Source organism: Stegodyphus dumicola, chromosome 2, assembly GCF_044657685.1.
Source record: "Stegodyphus dumicola isolate Sdum_Otavi_A_Nest chromosome 2, ASM4465768v1".
NCBI classification, from domain to species: domain Eukaryota; kingdom Metazoa; phylum Arthropoda; class Arachnida; order Araneae; family Eresidae; genus Stegodyphus; species Stegodyphus dumicola.
In genome coordinates, this window is record NC_140769.1 from 188,010,234 (window position 1) to 188,030,690 (window position 20,457).

Consider the following 20,457-nt stretch of genomic DNA (forward strand, 5'->3'; position numbering starts at 1 on the left):
ATTGTCAAAGAATAAATTCCCAGCTTTAACATTTATCAGAAGACACGAAAGATCTGATTCCATAAACACTTGCCACGTTCTCAATCGACAGACCAAATTCAGAAGTTGCAAACGTCGATGTAAGCTCTATCTTTACTTTTCCACATCCACTGACTTAGATCCTACAAAGAACCTGGCGAATTCTCGCACAGGCGTGAAATACATACCAGCGCAGAAGAAGGGTGCAAAATAACCCTTTATTAACTCAAACTAAAATAACAGACAACACGGGCTTCGTGCGTCACAAAAACACCGTTCACTTGCGGTGATAACTTAAACGTAGACGATATACAAAATCAAATCTGAAAAATAAATGAGTGCAAGAACGCACTTAAAAATTACTCCTACGAGATGAACTCACAGAAATCTAACCGGCGTGATACTAAACTGATGAGGCCAAAGGACTGACTCGAGTGACCGCGAAATAGCAACGAAACGTGCGCTAGGCTAGCGAAACACGCTCTGAATAAACTGAGATAATCACAAGTTAAATAGCACTTCACTTAACTTTAAATTTACATCTTGGCGAGAGAATGTGAGGGGAAGTTTGAGAAGTTGAGAACAGGAAAACTTAAAATAAATTTTTATGCAAAATTTAAGAAAAACCCTACAAGCTGATTCCAACAATTTACGGAAAAGAATAAAATATCGCGCTAAGTTAATCAAGATTACTCTTTAAAAAGAAATATTTGGGCAACTTATCCAAAGACATTCACGAAATATTCAAATATATCATATTCAAGTCGGTGACATTATCTAAGTGAAAATTGTTTCAAAAAGCGCTTAAACTGGCATTTAGCAAGTGACTGCGCTGTACGGTTACCGGATCCAGATGATGAAAAAAAAAAAAAAAAAAAAAAAAAAAAAAAAACCCTAAGACCAGAAAGTGTTCAAAGACCGTGACTCGTTCTCGTTGTACTCTCAAGAAACCGCAGAGACTTAATTTAAGTTTTAAGAGACTGTTTTAGGAAGCTATCCAGAAACTCCAAAAGGGAGAGGATATGTTACGAATGGCATCATTCCACACGGCAATCAGCGCGAGTCAAGGCTTGACGTCGCTTGATGAACTGATAAGCGAAGACATACAAAAAGTGCTTCGTGTGTACAATAAACATTTGAAAAATGGAGGCTGTTCGGTGCACGTAAAAGAACTCATTCGTCCTCAATTTGTATCAATACTGCAAAAGACACAAGACTAAAAGCGGTGATGAAGCTATGCTACAGAAAACATCTAAGACGCAGATACGCAATAATGATACTGCTACGAATTTTGTATTTAAATATCTAATTTTAATAGAATTATAATTAAAAATGTTTTATTTCCCCGTGCAATGCAGCGCGAGACGAGTTTTAAGAGAAAGCTATGCCGGAAAAGTAAGAGTACATGAGCACGTGCATTTAACATTCAATAAAAGTTTATCTCGGTAATTTATATCTAACTTGAATAAATATAATTGACCATTATGTAAATTATAACAGTAATTCTACTCTTTGCTTTCCAGAAATCTCGAGAAGCAAAGAAATTACCAGAAATTTCTCGCGACCTATTAAAAGCCAGAGAGAGAACATCTCAGCTCAGTTGCTTAGTTACTGTCATTGCGAATAGTTGTTTAGTTAGCTGCTACTGTTATTGTTCAGAGTTCCGCGAGAGATCGGATTAGCTTTCTCTTTGCATTGAGTTGTATTTTAAGGCTTTTAGTAGTTTAAAGTATAGCTATTGATTGTATTGCGTGATAGTGTGATATTGTACGAATATCTCTCTGGAAAATTAATGCGTTCTGTTATATTTCTTGTGATAAGAATAAATTTTATTAATCTTTTATCGGGCATGTGCATTCAATCTGTTATTAACGCGTACGCATGCAACACTTTCTGGTGTCAGGAGTGAGGTTAAATACCAATAACAAGAGCGATGGAAAAACAATTAAGACGCTCGTGACTGCCTTTGTGCATTCCAAGAAAGGATTGAAGGCACCGTCAACTTAGTTAAAGCAGAAATGAAAGCGAGAAAAGAAAGATTGAAGCTGATTAAGAATCAATTAAAGACGAGATAAAAGCCATCCAAGAAACATGGAAGCTTGTCAAGAATCAGTTGAAGAACAGATTGAAACAGGTCAAGAGGAAATAAAAAAAAGAAAGTATCTGCATAACAGAACACAAATTTCAGGCTATGGAAGGCAGGACAGACGCTGTTGAAAATAAAGTTGGAGAAATTTAAAAAATAATTTCTTCTGTGAAAGAACAAATAGAAGAGAGCATTTCTGTTGTGGAGCAACGAATTAAAGGAAGAGTTTCCGCCGTTCAACAGCAAATTGAAAAAAAGAAATTTAAAAAATAATTTCTTCTGTGAAAGAACAAATAGAAGAGAGCATTTCTGTTGTGGAGCAACGAATTGAAGGAAGAGTTTCCGCCGTTCAACAGCAAATTGAAAAAAAAAAAAAAAAAATGAAGAAAAATTTCCTGTCGTCTAAGGAAATATCGAACAAGAAATTTATGACAGGGTTTCTGCGGTCGCCAAAGAAGTTGATACCTTAAAGAAATTCGTAGCGACGGCAGAGAGCAATTTTGATGGTTTTTAAATTTTTACCTATGCTTGCTCGTCCGTCTCTAAAATCCACATATGACGGGAAAATCTCTTGGCAAGTATATAAGACACAATTTTCTATAGTGGCGAAAGCGAATGGATGGGATTCTCAAGCTAAGGCCCGTCATCTTGCCGTTTCTCTGAGAGCAGAGGCAGCTGATATCATTCAGACTCTTCCCGAAAGCAAACTACTAGATTTCGAAGCTCTGTCCAGCGCATTGGAGCTGCGCTTTGCTGAGAAATGTTTAACAGACTATAGCAGGCTTCAATTAAAATCCCATCAACAGAAGCCCACGGTGAGTCTCCAGGAACTTGCCATGGGTGTTGAAAGGCTGTGTCCTCTCGTCTTTTCAGAATGCCCAACAGAAACAAGAGAAATCCTGTCCCTGCAGTACTTCATCGACGGCATCCGTGATCCTGAAATACAGAAAGCTCTACGAATGGCGGATGTCAAGGATTTAAAAAGCGCTCTAGTGTACGCCATGAAACTCGAGGCAGCACAGCACACAACTCGTAGAGACCGACACCCAATCAGATCGTCGCAAGTCCAAGAGCCAGTGCATCAAACGGCTACTCTCCTAGATGATTTAAAAAGTTATGTCAATGACTTGAGACAGAGTAGAAGTGACTAGAAACTGAACCTAAAGTACTGGAACTGCAGTGCTGAAAACCACATACGAAGAAACTGCAGAACACTTCAGGGCATGGATGTTAAAACCGCTCCTAGCAAGAAGGAGAGAAACTAATTAGTGGCATCTCGCGAGAAGGAGGTTGCCAGATAATAAAAAGCACCATTTTAAAGCACGTCAGCTATTTGCAGTGAGTAGCGGCAGTAATGAACTCTTCATCATGGAGTATATCGTCATATTGCAGGGAATATAACGATCGATACAGGAGCCAATGTTACCATCATCTGAAAAGATTTGACTCAACAACCGGGAGGTAAACTTATCTGAATGCTGCCCTGCGTTACCCTCCAGACTGTGTCCGGCCAGGGCTAAAGGGTTCATCAGCTTCTCGCGGCTGCAACCGAAAGAAGAGACTGATGACGTAGTTGGGTTCGCTTGCTCAGTTCTGCTGTTCAGTTTTTTCAGCATTTGCTTGAGAATCAAAACGCTTTGAAGAATAGTTTAATAACCAATATGAGCCGAGATTTTAGCTCATGAAATTGCAATATACATGCATCTACATATGAACTAGTAATGTATTTACGTCATACTAAATTAAACTCTAATATGCGTAAAACGTAAGTATAACATGCGTAAACATAACTAATTTTTTAATTAACACATATGCGTAAACATAACTAATTTTTTAATTAACACATATGCGTAAACATAACTAATTTTTTAATTAACAGATATGCGTAAACATAACTAAATTTTTAATTAACACATATGCGTAAACATAACTAATTTTTTAGTTCGAGTGTACCTTAAATGTAGTAAATCTTTTTCATAATCATCTTTTTAAATATATGTAAATAGTAACCCACCGATAACATACGTAAATTTCTACATTTACGAAGAATTCTTTTTGCATTAAAATATCAGTTAGTCGCAAAGTAATTTAAATTATAGAAATATTAAATAAAAATATGCAAATACATTTTGAGAATACATGCTAAAGACCTTATACATCTATCTGATTAAAAATTAGTTAATGCTAATAATAGATTTCATAACACATTAAAACGAAACAAATTTCACTTCTTTCATTTTTGCTTTTCAATTAGCGTTGATAATGAGTAGTACAATTTTGTAAGCTTTTGCAATGGCTATTATGAAAGCATTATTATGGAACATCAGGATTATTATTTAACGTCAATTACTCAAAAAATAATGAAAATATTTAAAAATAGTATTTATATATTTTGGAATAATAGCATGTATTCTTACATTTTAAAAGTATATGCTCTGATACTAATTTATGTTTATGCAGAACTTCATGGTTTATTTTATATAGTAGTCCAAATAATTAGCTGAAACGTGCATAAATTAGGTCACAAATTAAGTGAATAATAAACCAAGTAATAATTCAAATTATTAGCTTTGGTTGGAATAATATAAATCCACTTACACGATTTTTTTTCCTATATAGTTTGGTTCGATAATCCTCTGTTAGTTTCATCCATTTATTTGCTTTCTGGTCAGCTTTTCTTGCCGATACAAGGGTTGCATTCCTATTCAAGTGCCGAACCCTTATAAATGTTTGTGAACGGCCAAATAAACGAATTGCACTCTTATTCACGGAGGGAAAACTTTTCTCAAGTTCAGAAATAAGATTCTGAATTACACCTCTACCTTTTCGAAAAGAACGGAAAACATTTTCCATTTTCATCATCGTTTCCATTCAAACTGGTGATGATACAGTTAATCCTCCTTTAGATAATAAAAATATCCAATTTGAGTCGTTAGGAATATCTACGAATGTTTTTGATATTTCACCCAAAGTATGATCTTTATCTTTCACACGATATGCAATATAACCTGCCACTTAAGCGAGCGATTCTTGTTCATATGCAGATATAGATTTCGTTGAATCATAAATTTCGGTTTCCCAAGAAAATGACGTACATTCATCATAGATGTCTTTGTAATTAATTAAATCATCTTCGTATAAGGAAGACTCAAACATTTGTGCTTTTTCATTCGAAGTAAAAGCTGCTTTTAACAGCTCTTTTGTCAAATATGCTTCAACTTTCTTCACATCTTCACAGCCTTTGGTCTTTAACGACAATTTAGGCAATTTGTTTGCCAATAGCAACCTTTTCAGGCGAATTATTACGTCTGGTGGAGACGGATGGTCATTTAAACGCCCTAGACCCCGAATCTGGTAAACAAGCTTTCTAATACATCTTGAGTCAGTCTTGATGTTAAAATATATTTCACATTTATAGATTTTACCTCGTCAAATAAACCGAAAAGCGAAGTTATCGATATGATAATACCTTTCTGGAAAGGTAGCATTGTCTTCTTTCCGCATACTCTGAGATCAAAAATCATTTGCTTAATCGCATTTAATTTTTCTTCTTGTACTTCATAATAGCTTTCTAGGCCAAAAGCAGCTTTTATAGGCTTATTATTGCTAAGGGGTAATGGTACACTACTATTCATAATGTCAAAAAAATCATCAACCATTGAAAAAAAAAATTATTTGTTGCAGCATTACCAGTCAAATGCATAATTGCTTTAGCCGTTGTGGAGGAAAATAATGCTTTTACTGGTGCTACTTTGTCTCTCGTTTCCTTTTTTACAGATAAAAATTGAGGTTTCAGTTTATAGCGCAGTTTAATTTCTCCGATATCTTTATTGAGTACTTCATATATAACGTCTTTGTTTATAATTGTACCATTTCCGAGAATAAAACCTTTAGCAAGAAAATGGTTTCTCAAAAGCTTTATGCAATGCGGCATATCAGCGAAAACCCAAATTTTGCTGCTGAACTTGAGACTGTAAAAGAAAGATTTAACTTTTGAAATTTGTAATTCTTTCCAAAACGTCTGACTACCTCCCATGTCAGATACAATTGCTTTGACTCGAAGCCCAGACGATTCAAGTGCAAACAAAATAGAAGACAGAAGATTTTCCTTCATTTGATCAAAAATCAAATAAATGGGCTGTTTCCATTGCAAACAATTACAATCAAAAATCAAAATAAATGGGCTGTTTCCATTGCGAAATGAGTCCTCGAACCAATGCAAATTGAGTCTTTTCAAAAGGACCTAATATCTTATCTAATTTTGAATCATAACAGAGTCTTGAATCTATATGAATTTCATCGAAACTTAATACGCATAATCTTTCTTCCACAGTTGCATTTTGGAAAGTGGTTTTTTTTTATTTTTTTATCAATAACAGTACATTATTTAGAATGCCAGGGATGCAACTGAATCTTGAGCACCATCTTTTCAGTGTACTTGCATTTGGAAGCGGAATACCCAATTTTTCTTTGCAGAAATCGTATGACTTTACGGATAATGACCTGATTACTATGCTTTTTGAAATGTCGTCTGGAGACCATTTAATTCGCTTTTTTTTTTTTTTTTTTCATTAATGCATTTATTTCAGTTTCGGTAAATATGTCAAGGCAAGGAGTGATAAAGGTTCCTAATGTCATCTTGCGACACATTCTGCCAGGCATTCATCAGTTGTCGCTCCAGATCAGCGATATTTTGTGGTGCCCGAATCTGGCGGCCTATTATGTCCTAGACATGCTCGATTGGTGAAAGGTCTGGTAACCTTACTGACCAAGGAAGAGTATCAGCCGCACGCAGACAGTCTAGAGATATGCGAGCGGTATGTGGCCTGGCATTATCTTGTTGGAAAATGGCCCCAGGATGACTTGCCATGAAGGGGAATGCAACCGGCCGCAGGATGGTATCAACATACCGTTAAGCTATTAAAGATGTACGGAGGATGACTAAAGATGACCTGCTGTCATAAGAAATAGCCCCCCGCACCATCACATCAGGTGTTATGGCTGTATGCCTTTGTAAAACAAAGGCTGATTGGGAGCCCTGGCCCCGTCCTCTCCAGACACGTATACGGTGGTCATCTGCTTCAAGAGTGAGGCGAAATTCCTCACTGAACACTATACGATACCAGTCTGATGGCACCATGATGATCGGCTGTGACACCACTCCAGACGACTCCGCCGATGTTGTGGGGTCAAAGACAAACGTCTTAAATGCCTCTGTGAGTGTAACCTCGCCTCAGACAAGCGCCGTAAGATGGTGGACGGTACCAGGGGAGGTATACACGTGGCTGTAGTGCGTTGAATAGTCGACAATGATACCGTTGGGACGGCCCGGGCCTGGCGAACAATCATCCTCTCTTGCCTCGCATTTGTGATCCTTGGCCTTCCAGAGCCTTCATTTTGTCGGCAATTTCCTTGTAGCAACCATTGCTGCCAACACCTTTGCATAGCAGTGTCTGTACGCTGCAGGTGGCGGCCTATTGCTCGGTATGACCACCCAGCTTCACGCAACCCTATAATGCGACCACGTTCAGAGTCGTTTAGTTGTCTGTAAGGTCTTCGATATCGTCGTAATGTCATCTTTAGTTGTTTCTTTACGGAATTACATTGGCAGCAACATAAATTTTTCCTCTCTTAAAGATAAATTTTTCTCGTTTTATACTTTGCAAATTGCACTCTAGAAATTCGCCCTATTATTGTAATTCCTGTTCATTTGCCTTGAAATTTTGATAATTTGCATGTTCGATCAAGTTGTTTTTGCATACCAAATTTTGTCACGATCGCAAAAGTCCTTCTTGGTGCTCCGATTTTTTTGAAAAAGAGTGTATATATATCAAGTTCACGGTCTGTTTATATGAGCACATAGTTCACGTAGCTAAATAGTATACTCATACATTTTTTTACTTTAATTTTTAAAGAAACAGGGATTCTGTTTACAAATCAAAAGCAGCGGATACGCCGAAAAGACCGATGCTTACTATGGATGACAATGAAATATGTTGCTATAGAATAATATAATATTGTGACGATATTGCTGTGAATCCTCGAGTAGAATATATCATCAGAGATATAAACTCATGAAATTGTGCATATATGAATTGGAGATACGGAAATAAATTATCGAAAGGACTTTCGGTTACTGTTGCTTGCATGGACTACCGCTGTTTTCATGGACCTTACCAAAAAATGCATCAAAATTGCTAATAGAACTGACAGAATACGCATCTTTGTTAAAAAAACTTTACTTTAATTAACATTTTCTACTGAGTTAAAAGATTTAATTGCCAGCTGAGAATTAAATGTTAATCATATGGAAGCTGCAAGTCAGTAAATAAAGGAACATAAAAATGAGGAAATTTGAACTTTTTTTTATTTCATCTAATGATACTGATCATACAATGTGACACAACAACACGTCGCATACACACATATAAAAAAAATCATTCACCTATTACCAAGGTTCTTATCATCTTTACCCAGAAAGAAGAAGCCACAGGCTACTGAAAAAAATTATGACATGGCATTATTGAACCTTCTTCTAGCCTCTAGCCATCACTCATCGTATTAGTTTTAAAAAAGGATGGCTCCTCACCATTTCATGCCGATTACAGAAGTTTAAATCGTATTACCAAGAAAAACAGTTATCTTTGCCTAGAACGGATGACATGGTAGAAAGAAACAAATTGTTTCAAACTTTGAAAAATCAGATTAAATAAGAAGATTTGAAAAATAGTTACTATAATGTTTAACGAAAAACAGCGTTTTTGAGTAAAATTAAGCAAACAAAAGAAATTATTTCAGCAAAGTTCAGACCATATTTTACAACCTTCAGACATAATTATTTGTACAGGATGATCCACTAAAGCGTGTGCAAACTTCAGGAAGGTAGAGGTTACTCAAAGATGATTCGGAAATACATAGCAATGTAGAAGTTGAAACGCATTGGTAGATTGTTGTTGTGGAACATGTTAAACCTTCACAAGCGAAATTCGGCATTCAACAATCCAATGCAAAGGAAGCAGGATGGAAGGTTTCAATAATTCCTAGTTAGCATCTACTGTAAAGAACGGCCGACTGTAATTGGCGAGACGCTGTATGCACCTATACAGTGAACGGTACCCGAATAGGCGGATTCCGAATCGACAGATGTTTGCACGGCTTTATCAAAGATTTTGCGATATAGGATCTTTCAGAACAAGTCAAACCAATGGGGAACGAAAGACACGGATACCTGATGCAGAAGAGATGGTGCTTCATTATATAGAACGGAATTCAAATGTCAATGATCGTTGGAAAAATTGTTGTTGCAGTTGCTGAATGATACAAGCAGAAATCTGCTACCGCACCCATTTTTCAGCTGCTACCTCGTTCACCGAGGTGGTATACTACAGCAGATAAAGCTGCTACTAACGCAAATGTATGGGTAGTGGACAAATTCAGGAGTACCCAAGCTCACCAAGTTTGGGCGGCCATTGTTGGCGACCACCTAATAGGCCCACATCTCATAGCAGTTCGTCTGGACGGAGCGATCTTACAAGATTTTTTTGGAGGAAATCTTGCCCCGATTCATTAGGTGAGAAAAGCATGCAACCATATGTGGTTGCAGGATGATGGCTCCCGAGCCCATTTTAGTCTTTCCGTTCGGCAACATTCAACATTCTGTCAAAGGTAGATTGGTCGTCGGCGTCCCGTCGTGGGGTTGCGCATTCGCTGGAACTCTCCTACCTACATATGTTTCTCTGGGGTTATCTGAAAAGCCTGAAGGAAGAAACATCCGAGGCCAGTGAAGAGAATTCTGTCGCATGCATCAGCATATCTAGACTGATCATTCGTGAGACTCCCAGTATATTCCAAAAAATCCGTGATACTATAATGCGCCAGTGTCACGCTTGTATCGTAGCTAGCGACTGCAACTTCGAACACTTACTCTGACCTCTGATTATAGCAAATGAAATGATTTGCTGATTAAAATGTTATTTTTCACATTACTTTTTAATTTCTTGGGTTTTTCTTCTTTGTACACTAGCACATAAGGATTGCGCATCGACATCTACGCTGCTTTGAAATTCCGAATCGCCTTTGAGTACTCTATCCCTCCTTGAAGTTTATAAACCCTTAAGTAAAACATTTTGCATATGTATCAAATCGATCTGTTTATTTTTTCCAAATGTTTAAGTACATTACCTGCCCCTCTGCTGCATTAAAAAAATCTTATCAAAATATGAATAAACCAGCATTTCTTGTACTTGAGATATTTCTAGTATTTCTCCAAGCTATCCCAGAATTTTGTTCGGAAAATACATTATCTGACAGAAAACATAATGCAGAAAAACTCCAAAAAAATGCTCACTGAAAAATAGGTTAATGCAACCTATAAAATATATCCGCTAATTAAAAACTTAACGATCTTCCATTAAATACAGTATTGAGTCATTGGGTCTCAATACAAGCGGATAATGAGCCATTCCATAACATGAAGAAAGATTTCATGGCCTGATGCAGACAACTTTTAAGACTGTCATATGAAACCTATCTTAAGTGGCTCGACATCATAGCAAAAGGACACACATTTGAGAAATAGGATCAAAGTGCTGCCGAAGCTAAATTGAGTCTGAACTCTTTGAAATTCAAAATAATTCTACCTTGGTCGTAATACCTCGGAAGAAGGTATGCTTCCAGATCACAAGAAAAATTAAGGCTGTCCGTCACTAATGTTATACTGAAGTCATTCATAAGTTAAGAAAATTTTTCGGGTTTGCGTATTTACTTTTACTGATCGAAGATTTATCAAAAGCAATTCCAACATCGCAAGGCCTTTCTTTACATCGCCTAACGGAAACTAAGCAAAAGTTTTCAGGATCGTAACGGCTAGGAGGATTGGAGCTGTGCTCTTATAATGATAATGATATGTGTGAAAATAACATTTAAAGCTTTGAAGACAGTATAATCCATAAGAAAGCATATGCCTTCTCATTCAGCATTGTGTTAACTTATCAGAACCAGAATATGAATTTATTCGCGATACAAATACTAGCAATGAAGGGACTTAAGCAATATTTTCACAAATAATGTTTTTTTTTTTTTTTTTTTGTGTGTGTGTGTGTGTGTTAAAACAAGCAGTAATTGACAAGAGCGTGTTAATGTCTATTTTAGTATTATCCTCGGAAGGAAATTACTCTGGCATCAAAAGAATTATTAACAATTAGTGAGGCAGTAAAATATTTCCTTCATTAATTCTAGCGCGGCATACTGCTACGCACTGATTATGTCTCATTAAGCTAGCTACTCATTTCAAAATTCCGAAGGTCAAGTAGCCACATAACTACAACACTATAGGAATACATCGGAAAAATTGACACTACAAATGATCCTACCACGAACATACTCATATACTATCAAGAATACCTCACGCGGAAAGTAGCACGCACTGTTTGAAAGCAGAGGAAAGATATGGCTTTCAGACCCCGTAATATCAGAAATCAACCGCCGGATTATCGAAGAAGGGTTCAAATGGAAGGCTGATTTCAATAATGGAATTAATGAAAACAGCAACAACCCCCCCCCCCCCCAAATAGTTAGAAATAGCAACCTTCAATTCGAAAATTTTTTGGGATTCATTTCACACGTCAGATGGAAAATGAAACACAAACTGAAGTTATTAATGGAAAGAGTTTCAGACAGTGACGAGTCAGTGTTTGTCTGAGTTTCACGGTAACTTTAGTGAGGGTCATTTGATGTAAAGGAAACATTTATAAAGTATGTAAATATTTTTTCTGGAACGAGGCTAAAGCAAATATGGAAAAGCAGCGCAAATTTTACGATGGTAATGCAGCACATAAAGATCTTCAAACACATACACAAGGAAAGATTATAGTGTACAAGCACCATTGAAAGAGCCGACATCTCCCATCGAGTTGGACATCTCGCATCTTTATCTCGTATAGCGAGAGGTAATCAGTACACCTTTCTTGAAATGAACCAGAGGTAAGTGGCCGGAAGCTTATGTAATTCCTCTAAAAAGCTTCAATCCTCGCAGAAGTTCTATGCGGAATTAGATTTTCCGCTTTGGAATGCTTTTTTTATTCAGTACGACAAAGGAATAAATTTCCCTTATGCATACGTAAAAGACTGTGTAAGATTCACGGTACAGAAAAGAATCAAACTAGTCCTTAGATCAGGGATGGGCAAACGTTTTCGGTCGCGGGCCAAAAATCGAAAAAAAAAAAAAAAAAAGTTTGGCGAACCAAAATTAATTTTTCTAAAGTTTAAAAAACAATATACAAAAATGTTACAAATTAAATATGTTAATGAGATGAATGAAATTGCGATTTCATTTTTAAAAGTTCCTTTTATTGTAGTTCGAAGTGAGATGTACTGATTCTAAGGAACGAGGCTAAATGCTCATCTCTCAGTCTACTTCTGAAAAAATTCTTTCTAAAGTTTATAGTTGAAAACACTTGTTCACATATATAAGATGAAGCAAACATAGCACTGATTTTCTGGGCGTGAGGTATTAAATTTGGGAAACTTACTTTCGATAATGATCTGTAAAACTCTAACTTAGGCATATTTAGAAACAACTGCTTGAGATATTTGCTAGATTGCAACTCAATTAGTTCAAGCTGCAAATATGACCTCACTGCTTCACAATTTACGTTGAAATGTATTGTAAAAATATCCAGATATGTTTGAATGGCACTGATATCAGCGTTCAAACTCGAAATGCAGTTTTTTCAAGCATCTTCATAATTCTTAAGCTTCTCTTCATTTACTGAGGGTAAAGAATTTAACCTCCGGAAATGAGATAAGTCGTTCTTAGCTAGTTGCCCAGCAAACAGATTCAATTTTACGTTTTTTAAGTTTTTTCTAAGAGCTCTAATTCACCTATATTGCATTCTCATATGTCTGCTCGAGAAAGAGATAACGCTTGTTGACGCCAATCTACAGCTATAACTAACAAAGAACTTCCGCTTTTAATACTTTCTGTCAGAAAAGCTGTCTGTGCTTGCTATTTCCATCGATTTATGTTTTGTAGAACAAAAATAAAGAACGTAAAAAGATCATCAGCCCTTTGAAAAAAAGGGAAAGAAAAAAAGAAATATTTAAACAAAGAAGAAAGGAGATGGATATATAATATATATACTTCTTTTAATTTGCCTCAGACCGACAAATTAAAATTCTATCTGCGGGCCATAGTTTACCCAACCCTGCCTTAGATCCACGCTTGGAGACCATGGTAAACAGGCTTAATCGAATAATACTCTCTTTAACAATATGTATTTCTGTTAGCAGGAATGGGACTAAAATAGCCTTTACTTCTACCAGCGTACAAAAGAGCAATTCATGACAGCACTAAATATTCTTCAGCCCAAATTATTTTGGCTTTGAATTTCGTCTATCGTGTAATCAACCCGTTCTCTAGATGATTGCTGAACCCGTCTGCTGCACTTGAACATTACTCGGAAAACATGAATTTGTGTTTCAAAGACTTATTGTTTCGCCAAATAAATGTTAGATGCTCCGATTATAAGGATGAAGAAGCAATACAATGCAAATCAATAGATAAAAAATTCAAAGAAAGGAATTTAAGTGTGTGCAACCTGAAGCGTCATTCAGGGACCTGCTGCATACCAGGAGGTGGCCTTCCATGCGATTAAGAAACTAAAGATATGGTGTAACAGTCCTCAGTTTTGATGAAACATTATGTTTATATTATAGAGAACTTTCAGTTCTCACGGGAACATACCTCGAGTGTCCACCGAAGTGTGATCAAGGGGGGGGGGAACTCGTTAAGGACAACCCTTTTGCGCGGGTTACCTTGGGACAAAAACGAAAAAGGTAAGTTTTTTCCCCTTCGTCTGAAAACGTTGTAGAAGTTGCGACACGCGAGAGAGAAAGCCTGTGTCTTTCCTTTCCGTAACCATGCTGACGTTTTACATCTTATTTAACTCAGAAATCTTTAAGTTTTTAAAATATTAAAAAGACCACTGGATGAACGAGTTATCTACACTGCTGGCCACCGTAAATGCAACATCCTGAAGGAAGCATGAAAATAACATGAAATTTACAACATGCAACATGCGGAGGTGAGATATGCAAATGATTAGAATTTCAGCGCAGACGCACATCACGCGCGCCTGTGGCGCCATTTCAAAGCGCTATTTAAGGCTTGGAGTTTTCGACGATTTTCAAGTTCGGCAATTGTGCTTTTCTTGTGGTTTTTTTCAAAAAAAAAAAAAAAAAAGATCAATTATGCCTTGTAGTAAACAGCGATCATCGTTTGATCAAGTATCCGAGTTCGACAGAGGAAGGCCTACCGAGAGTGTGGATTATCTTTCAGGGAAATCGGTAGGCGTGTTAGACGAAACCAAACAACTGTAATGCGGATATCTAACCGTTGGATGCAGGAGGGTACGACGGACCGACGTGTTCGATCGCATCCACCTCAGTGCACCACTTCACATTATGACAGGAACATTGTGCGCATTGCAGTGACGGATCACTCAGTCACATCACGAACTATAGCACAGCACATTGAGTCTTTAACGCATAATCCAGTGTCTGAGCGTACCATTCGCATTCGACGCCGTTTACAGCAGAGTGGTCTGTCCGCAAGACGTCCATTGCTTCGTCTACCCTTGACGCAGAACCACAGACGTTTCCGCCGCCAATGGTGCAATGAAAGGATTTGGACGGCAGAATGGAATGAAATTGTCTTTACTGATGAGTCATGCTTCTGTCTGCAACACCACGATGGACGGATTCGAGTCTAGAGACACCGTGAAGAGAGGATGCTTAACAGCTGCGTTATGCACCGCCACACTGGTCCTGCACCGGGTATTATGGTATGGAGCGGTATTGGATATCACTTCTCGCATTCCTCTAATACGCATTGTCGGTACTTTAAACAGTCAGCGCTACATCTCCGAGGTGTTGGAGTCGGTTGTCCTTCCTTACCTTCAGGCTTGCCCACAGCCATATTTGAACAGGATAATGCGCGACCACACGTGGCCACGCATTGTCCAAGGGTTCTTCGTCAATCGCCAGATTGAATAGCTTCCCTGTACGGCTCACTCTCCGGATCTTTTGCCGATAGAAAAACATGTGGTCCATGGTTACTGAACGATTGACCCAGATTACATCCCAAGCTGCCGGACCAGATCTACTTTGGCAACGCGTGGAAGCTGCTTGGTCTGCCGAGGCGTCATCAATGCCGAGGCGTGTGGGAGCGGTGATCTCCAGCAATGGCGGCTACTCTGGCTACTGATTCTGGAAGGATCCATGCTTCACATAAGTCTATAAATTTAATCATTTGATACTTGGTCAACATGTTATCTACTAAGTAAATTTTGTTGTGATATCTCATGTCTTTCTTGGTGTTGCAATTTGGGTGGCCAGCAGTGTATTTATTAAATGCGCGTGCTCCTGTATTCATCTCAGAAGCTCGCTTACGCTACAATAGTGATGCGTTTACAAAAAACTCTCCTGAATTCTAAAGCAGTGCACTAGAAAACACTTGCACATTACTATAGTAATACAGGTTAGTTGCGACTGCATTACTTCGGACATGTAATCTTTAAGCAGGATACGATATTAAAATTTTTTGCAAATATTTACTTTGTGTTTATACACTTTTGTGATGTTATGTATCGTTTTCGTTTATTTAGTAATTTTAAACTTATTTATAATTTGAAATTTTACTTTACATTTAAAAAATAATTTCATATTTATTCCCACTTAGTGTGTTTGTAATATGCAGATTTTTAAATTCTGAGTCCAGTTATTTTGGAACCGTAAGGATAGCTCAAGTAAAACCGAAGATAAGCACATAAATCCTCTTACCTGTCTAGGAGACTTCTGGAAGTTTTTAAAAAATGCAAATCGAAGTCTTCGGACAGAGATTTCTCGAAGATTCCTTCCTTTAAGAAAAAATATTAGCAGCAATGGAGCTGTAATTCAACTACACCGGTTTCCAAAAATTAAGGAAAAATCAGAAAAATAGCGATAACTCATTCAATAATATCAAGCCAATCCATACAAAATTTGAATTTGCTGTCAAATAAGAGCTGCCGAGTAAAACTGCAGCAAGCAAATTCGTGGTACTGCGATCGGAATACGTGATATGCGGGGAACATAGCATCGCATGTTTCAGAGCAAACCTGCAAATTTCGCTGTGATACTGAGATAATAAATGCGGATAGCCAATCTGTAATAATAAAACCTCCAAGCTTTATTTGCCGAAGAACTGCAATGGAGAGCTACTGGGAGGCTACAGGCAGGGCAAAGTCAGACAGAAGTGGCCCGATGACTAAATGCGAGTCTTTGTGTGTTTCATCGATTCTGGTAACAATTTCTAACCATAGATTCGGTATCGAAGAGGTTCAGGCAAGGATAATACGTCCATTAATATGTCCTGTGATAAAAAGTCCCTTACTGCCGCAACTCACAGCAGAAATCGCAAGCGCTTTAAAGTAGGAACTTTTCATTATCTGGCAACCTCTGTCCCGCGAAATGATTACTAATTAGTTTCCCTGTTCCTTGCAAGGAGCGGTCATAACATCCGTGTCCTGGGGTGTTCTGCTGTTTCTTCGTGTATGCCTTTCAGCACTTTAGGGTCGGCTTCTCATCACCAATATTCAGTCTCAATGCATTCAGTTGTCTGGTTAAATCGTCTAGACGAGCAGCCATTTGATCCTCTGGCTTTTGGACTAGAGCAGCTCTGATTGGGTGGCAGTCTCTACGAGTTGCTTGCTGGGCTGCTCGAATTTCATGGTGTACACTAGAGCGCTTTTAAAGTCCTTGGCATTCTCCATTCGCAGAGCTTTCTGTATTTCAGGATCTCGGATGCCGTCGATGAAGTACTGCAGGGACAGGATTTCTCTTGTTTCTGTCGGGCACTCCGAAAAGGGGAGGTGAGATAGCCTTTCAACATCCGTGGCAAGCTCCAAGAATGTTTCCGTGGGCTTCTGTTGATGGGATTTTAACCTTTTAACTGTCATGCCCGAGATTGTGTTCGAAAATGTCACGCCCGAGTATTTCTCGGGGTAATTTTTTTTTTTTTTTTTTGAGTGCATCGTATTGTCATACCCGAATATATATCGGGAGATGTTTATTTCGGCTACATTTGGTTTTTCCAATAAAAAAATTTGACAATTTGTGTACCCAAATCATCAAAATAACTTTACAGTTAAAGGATTAATTGAAGCCTACTGTAGTCTTTTGAACATTTCTCGCCAAATCGAAATCTAGCGTTTGGTTTTCTGGGAGAGTTTGAAAGATATCCACTACGTCTGCACTTAGAGAAGCGGCGAGATAACGGGCCTTAGCTTGGGAATCCCATCTGTTCGCCATTACTGCAAATTATGTCTTATACACTTGCCAAGAGGTCTTCCCATCATATGTTGATAGCTTCATGGAGGGAAGAGTAGGCATGCTTCAAAAATTAAAAACCATTAGAATTGCTCCTTGCCGTCGCTGCGAATTTCTTTAAGGCACTAACTTCCTTGGCGAACGTAGAAACCCTGTCATGACTTTGTTGTTAAACAGCACAAACTTTTCACTCGATTTCTTATTTGACGGATGAAACTCTCTGTAACCTATTTGTTGTTCCACGGCCGAAATTCTCTCTTCTATTTGCTCTTTCATAGAATAAACTCTTTCTTCTATTTCTTCTTTTACAGAAGAAACTCTTTCTTCAATGTGTCCAACTTTATTTTCAACAGCGTCAATTCTGCCTTCCATAACCTCACATTTGTTTTCTATTATACAGGTAATCTTTCTTTTTTATTTCCTCTTGACCTATTTCATTTATACTTTAACAGATTTCTGAACAAATTTCATCTATTCTTTAAAAGTTACTTGGCTAGCTTTCATCTCCTCTTTAGCGGATTCTTGGCCCACGCTCATCTCTCCTTGGACAGAATCTTTCATGTTTTCTTCAAGTGATGCTTGGCCAGCTTCCATCTTTTCTTGGAATGCAGCAAAAGCAGTGACCAGCTGTCTTCTATCGCTCTAGTGATTGGCATTCAAATCCCACTTCTGACACCAAAAGGTGTTGCGTGCGTACGAGTTTGTAATAGATTGAATGCACAAGTCCGATAAAAGGTCAACAAAATTCATATCACAAGAAATAAAACAAAATGTTGCAATTTTTCCTTACAGATATTCGTACAATATCACACAGTAGTTATATTTTAAACTACTAAAACGTTAAATACAACACAATTCAAACGCAGAGAAAGCTAATCCGATCGCACCGCGAATTCGCTAGTCAACTACAAATAAGTAAACAACTAAACAGAGATGTTTTGCTCTGGCTTTTATAATATTTTTAATCATTCACGAGAACATTCCGGCATTTTCTCGAGGTTTCTGGAAGGCAAAAGAGTACAATTACGAGGTAACTATTTATTAAATGCGCGTGCTCCTGCATTTTTGCTTTTTCGGCGTAGCTTTCTTTTAAAACTTTTCAAGCGCTGCACTGCTGGGGGAAATAAAACAATTTTAATTACAATTCTACTAAAAATAGAAAAATAAATACAAAATCCGCAACAATATATATTACCTACAGAAAATAGTAGGAAAAGATTAAAAAGGCTAAAAATACAACACTTTCTCTCTTTATATGTTCAATGAAATCAAAATCTTTTTCCGAGTACAGTGAAAGCGTCTTAGTGACGTAATATGTAGGACAGATTATATGGACTATGTAATGACAACTTAAGAATTTGCATTCATATTATTTGCACCTAACCAATTATTTTATGCATGTTTGCGTTTTTGCAAACTTGGTGAAAATACACTTTTTCAGTAGTTTTGTACCATTGCAAAGTAGATCGTATTAGCTTTGGATTTTGTACTGCTGTATATTTACGTTCAATTATTTCATGGTTTAATGCAGTGTTTCTCAAGCATTTTTCAAAGTGAGTACCATTTTTATCCATTAGAATATTCTATGGACTATCTTTTTCAAGTAAGAAATAAAAGGAAAATAATCAATATGTTCTTATAAAAAATCCTATTCTTATAACACAGTTTAATACTATAAACAAATGCAGTTGGCGAACTTACAAATTCACAAATTAGAGATGACATTTGGTGTTGCATCTAGTTCTCTTGCAACCTGAGCTTGGGACTGCCCTACCTCAAGCCTACTCACAAGTTTTCATCTCATACCTTTGTCTAACAGATGATGTGTACTCATTTCACCTATAAACAGAGAAAAACAAGACTATTCAGAAGAGACAATAAATATCACTACTGTGTCGCAGAGCGGAATAAGCTGAGCACCTGCAAGAGGACATATCTCCTGCTGGTGTAACGACGCCCCCAGGAATAAGTAAACTCACCTCAGCAAGACCAGCACCACAGTGACATTACATGGCAAAAAATTGTCTAGGTTTTGTGTTGTATTTTAGAAGAAATGTGGGAAAATATTTCCCATCTCTTAATTTTGTCTACTAGTGTAGATCTAATTAAAGTATAAACTTCTGTTACTGCCTTCTTCCAGTTGTGGTATCAACTAAAACTTAACATTATCAAGAAACAAGGCTGCAGTGGCAGTCGACTCTAAACAAATGAGGCATACTGAATAGGAGAGGGGTGGAAAATGAACACAAAGAGGCGTTCATATTTCATTGCGGTGTTTATACATATAAATTAGTGATATTGCATAGTTTTTTTCCCAATAACTTTGCACTATTAATGTGTCCAAGATCCTTTTTCTTCCCATCTATTCATAACATAAGCCACAAAGGAATGTTAAAACTACAAAATTTGTTTAGAATATGGGATGATACAAATATCTGGCATAGAAGGAATGAAAAAAAATTAAAGCACAATATAAATCATATTATATGAATGTTTTCCCCTATTCGAGTACTTAGAAAGAGACATAATTCAAGCATTATTTAAACACACACAATAAAGACCATCTAGCTGCGTAGTTATCTAATGATTAAATCATTAGTGATAAGGTTGAAAACAGTTTTTTATCTACAGTTTTACACCTGCAAAGGTCACTATGTGGTCCTAAATGCACAAAGCCATAGAGACATGATGGCAAAAGAGCTCTCTTAGTGCCTTGACACTGTATCTGGAAGAACAATCTCCAGGCAAATTTTATATACATGCCTAACAACCAGAAGTAGTTGTTCCCCCACAAAAGACTGCAGAAAACAAACCATCTTTTGTTGAGCATTATATTTTTGGAGCAGCAAGATTGGGGCCATATTGTATTCAGTAAGGAATCAAGATTCAGTACATGAAGTTTTCAGGGAAACTATTGTACAAAACTTTATTTTTATGGATGAGATATTGAGACTAAACAGAATTTAATCGACAACAAGTCTGAGGTA

At 37.3% G+C, this 20,457-nt stretch overlaps 1 protein-coding gene across 3 annotated transcripts in view; it reads right to left on the reverse strand.

Annotated features, from left to right (window-relative positions):
• Window positions 1-20,457, reverse strand: part of LOC146998682 (uncharacterized) — a 146,829-nt gene that overhangs the window by 93,264 nt on the left and 33,108 nt on the right. For all 3 annotated transcript variants that reach the window (XR_015039679.1, XR_015039678.1, XR_015039677.1), the window contains exon 4: window positions 19,172-19,309. The gene's annotated coding sequence lies outside the window, so the exon portion shown is untranslated. The remainder of the gene's footprint in view (window positions 1-19,171; window positions 19,310-20,457) is intronic.